Consider the following 12,069-nt stretch of genomic DNA (forward strand, 5'->3'; position numbering starts at 1 on the left):
TTATTTGTTAAATTTACTTCAGACTAAAGTTATTTAAGATCTGTAATAAAGTTTATCTGCAACATGATAATAAAAATTATATGAATTCACTTGGTATTGTTTATTTGAGTCTTCTCATTGATGTTTAAGACTGAAATTGTTCAGTTTCTTAATTGTATTTAAACTTTATTCGATTGCACAAGCAAGTGGTTATTAGAACTCAGTAACTAAGTGGATAACGCGATGGAGTTTGAAGTGAATGGTACTGAATTCTAGTCCCAAAGTGATCATCAATTCTGAGATGTAGGTATATCCAGCTGACGAATCCTAAATAGGACGAAACGCGCATCCTGGATTCTACTGTTAAACACTATCCATTTTTGCGTAAAAATTACATGAAGTTATGAAATTTAGGTTATTTTCGCAGAAATTAAATGATAAGATTTGATAATGTAATCTTATATAACTATTATTATTATTATTATTGTTATTATTATTATTAGCTTTATTGGATATCATATTTTTGGCACATTATAGAATTCTCAACACAAAGTATTTCAGCAGGTTTCCATTTCTTATTTCTTGATCACTGTTAACGATAAATATTGAATGATCACCAGTTCGATGCTAGCAGTTCAGGAAACGACATCTAAATAATGTTCATTCTTTTTAATACATGTTGCCAGCAACCACGATATCTCCCATTGTACATTATTATAACTCGTACAGCGAAATGTCGTAAATTGTTTCATAAACGCATCTGAATAGGTTATGTAATTAATTAGCATAATGATCTGTTCAAATAAACAAGGAATTAGATAGCTTGTTAAAATATCTAGATGATAGGAACAGGTAGTCCAGATATTCAAGCAAACCGCCTATATAAATTCTAAATATAATTTCAAAGAAAAAAAAAACCCTGGTCATAATTAGGAATGTACGAATGAAAATAAAATGAATAAAGTTTATTTCTTCATTATAGGGACAATAAAAGTAGAATATTTGATTAAATAAAATCATTTAGTATTTAGACAAAAATAAGCAATTACAATTATGTACGGTGGTGCAACTTCGTGGATTGGTTGAAGTCCGACATTACCACCATTGGATGCCGGCTCAGTGGTGTAGTGGTTAAGTGCTCGCGCGCGAAGCCAGTAGGTCCTGGGTTCGAACCCTGCGTGGTGCGGGATCGTGTGTAAGCGTTGCCGAGGAGTCCCTTTACTAGGACGAAACGGCCGTCCAGTGCTCCCAGGTTCTCCATAGTGGTCTAGCTTCGATTGACTCATGGTTTTAACCTGTGAAATTTCTAAAAATCTCCACAAAACCCATTCTGATAATTACAATTATAATTAGAAATTAATCATTCCACTTTCTTTTTTTTCTAGTTTTAATAGAGATAAACCACGTACATTAAATCTAATTAACTCATCAATATCATCATCATGATTAACACTTCAAATGTGTGTTTTCAAGTGTGTGTGTGTGTGCATAGTGTGTCTGTGTTTATGTGTATGTCTTCGTCTGTAATATGTCTGTACACTTGTTTGTCTGTAGTAATAATTTACTTCCTAATTAAATTTGACACTTTTCATGTTTTCTTCTTCCTTTCATTAAGATAGTGAAAATAAAATTTCTTGCAACGAAAGAAGAAGAAAAGAATGAAACAAAATATCAATTTATACAATATAAATAACCAGTAGTCACCACCACCACAATAACAACGAGAAAAATCGATTAATTTGCTTTAACAATCTTTGTTTTTCTATATTTGAGAAAAGAATGAGTAGAAACTATTATTATTGAATAAATTAACTTTATATTACATAAGTTGAATCGATTATAATAAACCCAGTTAACATTTAATTATGGTATACAATTTATTTACACAGTTTCTTTTTTCTTATTATTTTATTTAGCTATACAATGTAATAATAATTTAATTCATGATGAAAATTAACAAAGGGGTACTGAATAGATATGCGCCACACAGGTCATTTGATTTGTGTATGGGCTGTGACACTGCCCTGGTGCACAAATCAATGTAAATGGTTTACTTAGAGGACCATTCCTCGAGCATTTGACCTACAGGTCTAATCCACAATTCACTGGAGCAACGTTAGTAGATGCAGTTTCATGATAGCTGGTGATCAACAATAAGTTCATATACTTTTTGTTTCCTCACGATCCTGGAGCTCATGTGCACCATTGGTTTGGAATCAGAGGTTTTCAACTCCCTTAGGTGGATCTTCCATATCCACCAACCCAATTAAAGCGCTGAACATTCGCTTATCGTCCTCTTAATTTCGTGAACAACAATAATGATGAGAGAAGGTATTGAGTAGGACTTCCCTGATAGTGGTTGTACACATGTCGCCATGTGAGAGCATTTGGAGAGAGAGAGCTGACTTTCCCCACCCTCAACTGTGCCATGGCATTTAGGGGGCTAAAATTTCCTAACTATAACGTAAGCATATGTATAGCGTTCATTAGCTTTGACATAGATTTCAATAAGATCCTACTGATAAATAATAACTTGGAGATTTTTTTCTACAGTTTACATTATGGATTAGTTTTAGGTTTTTTAAAAAAACCATTGAAAATCACGAAGCACTGAGCAGCTAGTATGAATATTCTAAAACTGTTCACATCCAACACTTCAACAGAGATTGAGTCCGAAACCTTCAGGCCTCAAAGTGAACGCTTAAAATTAAGATCACAGGGTTGATGTTTTAGGTACTTAGATTTCTAACATTAGTTAATTCGCGGTATTATACAACCATCTTCCAATGCTTTTAGTAGGTAATTGCCTCAAATTTGACAAGATTGAACTCAACTGATCATGTTCTCTCATTGGTTATCTCTCGAAATTAATCAATTGTGACTTGTAAAATTCACTAAGTTTAGAGTTAAATGAAAACAATTCATCAGTGATATATTGCATATAGATTACTCATGGATCCGGTTCATATAACGTGAAGAAGTGTTGTACATAGTACATAACTTCAAAGTGCCCTTAATTCAATATTCATCACTGGGTGGTGATCAATGTCAGGTGTGTCAAGTCCTTATTTAGTGCAGATAGAACGCTATCGACCATGTTGAAATGTGGCCACCAGTCTAGGTGACTCGACACTGCGGGCACTATGTATTGATATTTAGATGGTAGTTGGAGGTAGTCAACAGGAAACCCTGGACCCGGGTTTCGTGCTACTTGGCACTCGTCAGCAAGGTGTACCTGTAATCTTGAGGGAACTGGTTCTCCCTGGCGGATTCGATCCCGTGTCACCCAGCTTCGACTACCTCCAACCACCATCTAATCTCAATATAAAGTGCACGCAGTGTCGAGTCACCTAGACTGGTGGCCGCATTGCAACATGGTCGATAGCATTCGATCTGCACTAAATAAGGACTTGACATTACCTGACATTCATCACCACCCAGTGATCAATCAATTGTGACCAATATTTTGTAGTATTATGTGTATGGATTATTGAAAAAACCCATTAATACGGGGAAAACAATAAGTCGATGTTACCTGGTTTTAAAAATAACTTTTCTAATAACTGATTTGTGACAGATGATATTACTGAATTAACAATCGTTATAGAAGTTTAATATCATATAGATTTTAGAATGAATTAAAACTAAAGATCAACTATAATTCCGTTTGGTATTTATTCAGTTTACCATTCATTTTGTTCCTAAATCAGTATGATATTTGTATGGTATCTGTTCAGCATAATATTTCTTTTATTTCAGTGTGATGTTTAGGCAGTATAACATTTATTCGGTGTAATATTTATTCAGTATAACATACATAATCCGTTTAGTAGTAATTCGGTAGCAAATCAACTTTTGTACTCTCAATATTTCAGTTATGTTTAATATTCGTTGACTAATGATTTTATGACTGTAACATCGATATATGGAAAAAGTATCTGGTCAATATGGTTGTTGTTGTGTTTTTGAAGGGTTTTACCTTCCTCCATCGTGTTGTACAAATCACAATTTTCCTCTCCCTCCCCGTTTGAAGTATTAATTATATGAATAAACACATAATGAATTATTTTTTATACTACAAGCTCCATTGAAAACTGTAAAAATCAACACTAATGAGTTACATTGAAATCATTGATCGATCAATATTAGACCACTGCAAAGTACCTGGAAGCACTGGATAGACGTTTCGTTCCAGTATAAGACTCACGCACACGGGACTGAAAGCCAAGACCTTCGGTCTCGTGTGTGGACGCTTAACCTCTAGACAAATGAGTTGACACCTAACGGGGTTAATGTCTAATTTCAACCAATTAACGATGTTGTGCGACCATCTTTCAATACTAAAACGAAATAGCCATTGATCGGTTCATAATTTCGATGAAATTCAACAATTTCCACAAGCCTATATTGAAAAGTAATAAATTATTATGATTCTTTTTAGATATTACACAATAATTATAACGTTTCAGATATTTTGAAATATACTTCATTTCGTATGGCTGATAATTTTACTGTACCTCTAAATGGTACTTCTTCATAAAGAAAACTAATCTACACAAATTCATCAAAACAAACTATCGTTTTCGAATATGTTTTATGCTAATAAAAATCATAGAAATTGTTCATACCTATTGGTTTTAGGAGAGAGAAAAAAATAAAAGAACCTACTACTACTACTACTACTATTGTACATTGCTTCCAGGTTCTCCATGGTGGTCTAGCTTCAATTGACTCATGATTTCAACTATCGAAATCACTAAAATCTCTACAGAACCCCTTCTGATAATAATCATCTACGCACTAGTAACTGACTTCAAGCGATACTCCTGGATTTCTAGTGAGAAGCCGTTACCAGTGGAGTTCAACCGAGTCTGTTGTGAGATATCATCTCACTAAAAACATTGGTGTACGGTGGCGCAATTTTGTGGATTAGTTGAAGTTAGACATTAACACTGTTGGATGCCGGCTCAGTGGTGTAGTTGGTTAAGCGCCTGGCGCGAGACTGATAGGTTCTGGGTTGTATTCTCGTGGGGGCGAGATTGTGGATGTGCACTGCTGAGGAGTCCTATACTAGGACGAAACGGCCATCCAGTGCTTGCAGGTTTTCCATGGTGGTGTAGCTCCAATTGACTCATGATTTCAATCAGTGATATTATTATTATTATTATACAGCCATGTCAAATCAAATTTCCTATTACGTAACAATCGAATTTTAAGTTACACCCAAATCACGCTCTATTAAATAATAATAATAACAATAGGGTCCTCATTAGATTATATGGTATGCACTCCTCATCTCCCCCATCTTTTTTTCTATGAATTAAAGAATGAAACCAAATGATATTCCTAGTCCTTCATTCTATATCTATTTATCCTTCCTTTTTACTTATTTTTTGTTGTTGTTGTTGAAGCTATAGTACATATCAAGTTCTATCTTGTAATGAGAATCTGTGATATTTTCTTGCATTCATCAAACTGACTTCTTTATATGATTATGATTAATTAGGGAAATATTATTATGGGCTCTCATTTGAATAATATTTCAAAAAATTATGAAATATATAAACATTAGTTTCTTCCATGTATACCGTTATTAATCAATACACGTTATACTATTTTATTTAATGTAAATGGCAAAGATTCGCCCCCCCCTCAATAAAAACAAAAACAAGGAACATGAAAACATGTTTTCACAAGATTTTGAAATTATGACAAAATTATAAAAGAAAAAAAATAATGCTCTTTTCAGTGGGGTGGGGGGTGGAGTGAGTGGGATGATGGAGAGGGGAGTATCAAAATTATATATATATATATATATATATATATATATATATATTTTATGCTTCATTAAACTAATATTTTCACTGATATTATTCTTTTCACAGACATTGACACACACACACACACGTAACAGAGATTCGTGTTTGTGTTCAGTTTATTTCTATCGCTTTTTAACTATAGAAGACAGTCGTTGGTATTTATCATGAATTCTTTTAATACTATAGAAATTTGTAAACATGTCAGTGTGGTTTTATAGTCATTTATCTAATTAATGATGCATATAACTTATTATTCATATTCCCAGTATCTTAGTTAATAGGTTAATTAATCTAACAAGAATTAAGGTAGATTGAATAATATAAGTAGTAAGAGTAGTCAGTAATGATTAAGAGGATATTGTTAGTTAAATTTTTTAAGGAAAATTAATAACTAAGCCTCTTTAAAAAATTCTCATGAAATATAATTTTTAACTAGTTTTAATATCGAAGACATTGTTACAATTTAGGTAAGTTAAAGAATAGATAACATCTAGGTCTTGGGTTCGAATCCTGAATGGTGGGATCGTAGATGTGCACTGCTAGGGAGTCACGTGCTAGAACGAAACTATCATCCAATGTTTTCACTGGTGGTCTAACATTGATCCATTTATAATATCAATCTAAAAAGACTAGTACTTACTTACTCACTTACTTACTCACTTACTCACTTACTCACTTACTCACTTACTCACTTACTCACTTACTCACTCACTCACTCACTCACTCACTCACTACTTACTTACTTACCTACTTACTTACTTGCTTACTTACTTACTTATTTACTTACTTACTTACTTGCTTACTTACTTACTTACTTACTTGCTTACTTACTTACTTACTTACTTACTTACTTACTTACTTACTTACTTACTTACTTACTTACCTACGCCTGTTACTTCTCATGGAGGAGCATAGGCCGCCTACCAGCACTCTCCATCCAACCCTGTCCTGGGTAATTCTTTCCTATTGTCTCCAGTTGCTATTCACTTTTTTCATGTCTGCTTCCAATTCCTGACGCACTGTGCTCTTCGGTCTTCCCCTTTTCCGTTTCTCTTCACGATTCCAGGTAGGCGCCTGCCTCGTGATGAACTTTGGTGATTTCTGTAATGTATGTCCTATCCACTTCCAACGTCTTTTCCTAATTTCCTCTTCAGCTGGAAGCTGGTTTGTTCCTTCCCAAAGTAGGCTGTTGCTGATGGTATCCGATCAGCGGACATTGAGTATCTTTCATAGACAACTGTTTATAAGCATACGTTGTGTTTTGATGATGGTTGTGGTAGTTTTCCAGGTTTCAGCTCCGTACAGTAAGACTGTCTTGACGTTTGTATTGAAGATTCTCACTTTTATATTGGTTGATAGTTGTTTTGAGTTCTGTATATTCTTTACTTGTAGGAATGCGGCCCTTGCTTTGCCGATCCTCGTCTTTACGTCTGCATCAGATCCTCCTTGTTCATTGGTGATACTGTCACTGATGAGATAATTTTTTGTTAATTTCCAAAACTATCTGTAACCCTTAATAAAAAAGAATATTATGTAATTATGGAGGGTGAGATCAATGTATAAAACGATTGAATATACAAAAAATAATACGTCTATGTAGAAAATTTACAGTACAAAAGATATCTGATTAACTATTTTTTTAAACACAAATAATAGAGTAGTAGCCCAGTAGATAGATAGTTTGACTTTCAATCACTAAGTCACAGGTAAGAATATAACCCCCATCTCAACTAAGCAGTATCACTATTTCTCACATTTAGAGTGGTATTCGAAGTCAGATACACGAATCCGTACTCGATAAATGAATTAATAAAAAAAACTGTGGTTTAACTCAGATGATAAACCTCCGAATTTTCAGAGTACTGTTATACCAAGTGATCTGTGGAATAACTAATATTAAGATGAAACTTATGATAAACAAAATACTATACTACAATGTATAAAAATATTTAAATAAAACGAAAAATTAGGGAGAACAACTGTGAATTCCATTTCAAAACTATGTATCATTCAATCTGCAAAACGGTAATTGTGTAGAAGAGTTTATCATCATCATTGTCTAATCCTTCGTGTCAATCAAATGTTATTGACCAATGTGATAGATGTCATTTTCATCCTTAAACTAGACGTGTGTGTGAAGACAACTCAGTACTAGATAATTATTTCATACTGGTTTAGTGTTTTTCATTAAGAACGTACAATGCCATACGAGACCTTTGATCGTGGGTGAACATTGTTGAACCATATCCACAACCTTACCGGAGATCGGTTTTAAGAGCTTCAGGCCAAGAGTCAACTGTTTAACCCTTAGACCAATTATCTAATGCCATTGGTGTGCAAGTGACTCATATTCGGCATGGTTGGACTACACTTGTTAGGGATTTTCACTAGAATTGCCAATGACATTAAGAGATGGTTGCGCAATATTGCTAATTGATTCAAGTCAATATCAAATTCGTGGTCTAAATATCAAGCGCTTGCCGAGTTATCAGAATGTTAGGGACTAGGTCATAAAGTGAAAAAATTAACCACATTTCATTTTCAACTATATCTACGCAATGGACATGACTGTATAAAAGTATAGTACAGGGACAATCCAATCAGGATCGAGAACGCGAATTTTGAGGTTTTACAAGAAATTCAAATATAATGTATGACAAAGAGTAAAAATACCTTTTACACTGCTCAAAATGTTCACAATGATAGCGAAAAATTCTTTTTGTAACTATAGAGTAAAAACGACGGTGTTAAACGTATCCGATGCTTAATTATGTCTTTTTAGATCGCATATAACAGGCAAATTGAAACTATCCTAAACTTAAACTTTTAATTTTGGAATAAATCTTAACCTGGTGGCACCAGATTTTATGAACAAACTAATTTGATAGTTCCTCTAGTATTTTTAGGCGAAATTTATCCGTTCATATGGCTATAGAACGTTTTCGCATTTACGCTAATGCTTGTTCTTAATAAAAACCTTAACCCTTAACCTCCCATTCTAGTCCTACATGCCGAACCCTAATTAGAAGTATTATACATACACTATTGTACAGCTTGACAGTACGTTCGTGGGAAAATGATCCCTGCGCTGAACTCCATGTTTTTAGTACTTAAATGAGAATGATGTCCACCTACGACACATAAACTCGTCTCAATGTACATAGATTTTCAATTATCTCGAACTTTTTAAACGAATCAGACAGATTCTTAACAGACCTCACATTGTTTTTAACTAGGGTTAGGTACACATTTTATTAGGAAATTGAAACAATCAATAGACTATTCATGTAAAAAAATTTTACACTGAAATATTACCATAAACTATTTATTTTTTTTAAAAAAAGCTGTTTTCTGACTGTCTAGAACCTAGCAGATATCAAAAGAAAGAATAGCAACTAGAAAGGATCGCCCAGGACAGATTTCGGTGGATAATGCTGGTAGACAGCCTATGCTCCTCCACGAGAGGTGACAGGCGTAAGTATGTAAGTAAGTACCTAGCTAAAAAGTCATTGCGATTATTTTAAGCTTGTCCCTATACTATACTGTCTGTAATCTATGACTTGAGAATGTGAATACTGAAAGTAGCTATCCATATAAATAAATAAATAAGTGTTTTTTTCAAATATTAAACAGACAAATAAACAAACAAACAACAACTTGATCACTAGATGAAAAAAAAGTTTAAAAGAATTAAATTCCGTTTTCATTTTATACTGATAATCAGGTTCGCTATGTGTTTTGTTTTATTAATCAGAGTACTATCAAATGATTATGTAGCATAAACTGTAATGATTAAGCATGAATAGTTTTGTATCTTACAAAGGAAGCGAGTTATGAAGTTAACTACTCATAATAAACAAAAAATCAATTAATAGTTAAATTCATAAGTCGATTCAAGTTAGACCACCATTGAAAATCTGTACGCAATGAATGGCCATTTTGTCCTAGTATGGAACTTTTCAACAGTGAGCATATACGGTCCCGCCCGTGGGACTCGAACCTAGGACCTTGGGTCCCGCACGTGGACATTTAGCCTCTAGACCACTGAGTCGGTACCCAATAATGTTAATATCCAACTTCAACCAATCTATGGAATTAATGAATGAATGTGATCAATGTCATATAAATTTTATGAGTTAAAGATAATTTTCGAAAAAAAAGCAATACACTTCTTCCCACTTTTTTCTTTCTATACACATAAAATTGTTAAGATGACTGGCACGTGTTTATCTCTACTAACCTCATTATTATTATTATTATTATTATTATTATTATTATCAACAGTGCTTCAATTATTATATTTATAGTTCATCTAATACACATAAGACACAATATGTGGATTGAAGTAACAATCAAGGAGCGTGTGTGAGTGTGTTTATGTATGTGAAAGAGAGAGAGAGACATGATAGTAAAATCAAAGTCAAATGCCGTAATATGATTAATTTGACAGTCTATAACTATAACAAATAGTCATCTCTTCATTACTCACTCAATATGGATATGGATAAATTGAAAGAGTACATCTGGTTAAGCGAAAATAGTTTACGGTGACTGATCATATGTGAATATCTGCTAAAAAAAACGTAAGTTGGATATCGTTTACAGAGAGTTATAACTAACTAACTAACTATGTGTCAAAATGGTATTAAAAATGATATTTAAACTTCATGAATAGAATAAATACAAATACACTTAAATCACAAATAATGAATAGTTAAGGTTAATAATGACTGGTAGGAAAAGGATATTAATTAATTAATACTTATTATGAATAGTAATAACTAACATATCCAGGTGGTTACTTCTTCTAGTGTTTATTTTTATCCATTATTTATTTGAGCTACTATCAAAACTACTGCCAATAATAATTACAACAATATATCATTAACTACAAAGCGAGTTTTATAGTAATTTTCTTACTTTATAGAATGAATGATTTGTGAATTGATTTCTTTTAAGATATTGTTGAAAACTAAGGAGGACTGAGCGGCTGTTTCTTCTTAATATCGAAATTTCCAACAGTTTATAGTCAAGATCCCACTAGAGATCGAAGTTAAGGGCTTCAAATTTTGTGGCAAATGCCTAATCGTTAGGGCTGCTAGGTCAACGTAGAATGATCCAGTTTCAACTCCCATGTTAAAAGTATAACAATTCTCATTAATTAAGTAAAGTGATCATTGTTCTAAATCTCAAGGCGATTGAAGTTATAACCATACCATTGTATGTTGACACAGTAATTCTATTGGTTAAACGTTTATCGTTAGACCTTGCGGTCCTATATTTAATTTCTGATAATGCCGAGAGTTCACTGTTATGAGGGATACCATACTAGGGTGAAACCACCTATTGTTTCGATAATATCAGACTTAATAGTACTAGTTGAGATTAACTTAAAATATATATGATATTTAGAAGGGGTTTTGTGAAGATTGAAGTAATTTCAGTAGTTGTGATCATGAGCCAACTGAAGTTAGACCACCATGGAAAACCTCAAAGAACTGGACGGCCGTCTCGTCCTATTGTGGGACTCCTCAACAGTGTGCATCCACGAACTCACCCCGCGAGGTTCAAACCCGGGACTTATCAATCTTGCGCGCAAGCACTTAACTACCAGACTACTGAGTTGGCATCAGAGTTACTATCTCACAAATGACCTGATTGAACTGCACTGGTCACTGCTTCTTACTAGAACTTCAGGATATACATCTTGAAGTCAGTCACTAGTGCGTATATGTTACATGGTTAAGCGCTCGCGCGCGAGACTGATAGGCCCTGGGTCTGAGTCCAGGATTCACACTCATAACCATTCAAGTAAGTTGAACCCACAATGTTGAAGCAAGATGTTGAACAATAAAAAAATCAAAAAAGTCATTGAATCCGAATTCAGCCACATATATTCTGAAGTTTATTCATTTTATAGCAAAATGTATCGAGTTCCATCTCTACACCAAAAGTAGAATAAAAAGCATGTTCTACTAATATTTCATTTATTGATGAAAACTACCTAGAAAATAAGAAATAAACCTCTCCAAAGCCAATGTTTTCATTATTAGCATAGGCGGTTTGTAGGGATTATCAAGTTTTATAGTTTATATTACAGACTAACCTCGAACAATGTGAGGCGCTTACCTACTAATGGCATTGAAAGACAATTGCGCAATATTGTAAACTGATTGACCTTAAATATGTTAATCATTAGATACTGACTTAACAGTCTAAATACTCGTCTCTAACCCTTAATGTTCTATGTTCAAATCTTAGGGGGATCATA

The sequence above is a fragment of the Schistosoma haematobium genome, chromosome 1 (genome assembly GCF_000699445.3).
Source record: "Schistosoma haematobium chromosome 1, whole genome shotgun sequence".
Lineage (NCBI taxonomy): Eukaryota > Metazoa > Platyhelminthes > Trematoda > Strigeidida > Schistosomatidae > Schistosoma > Schistosoma haematobium.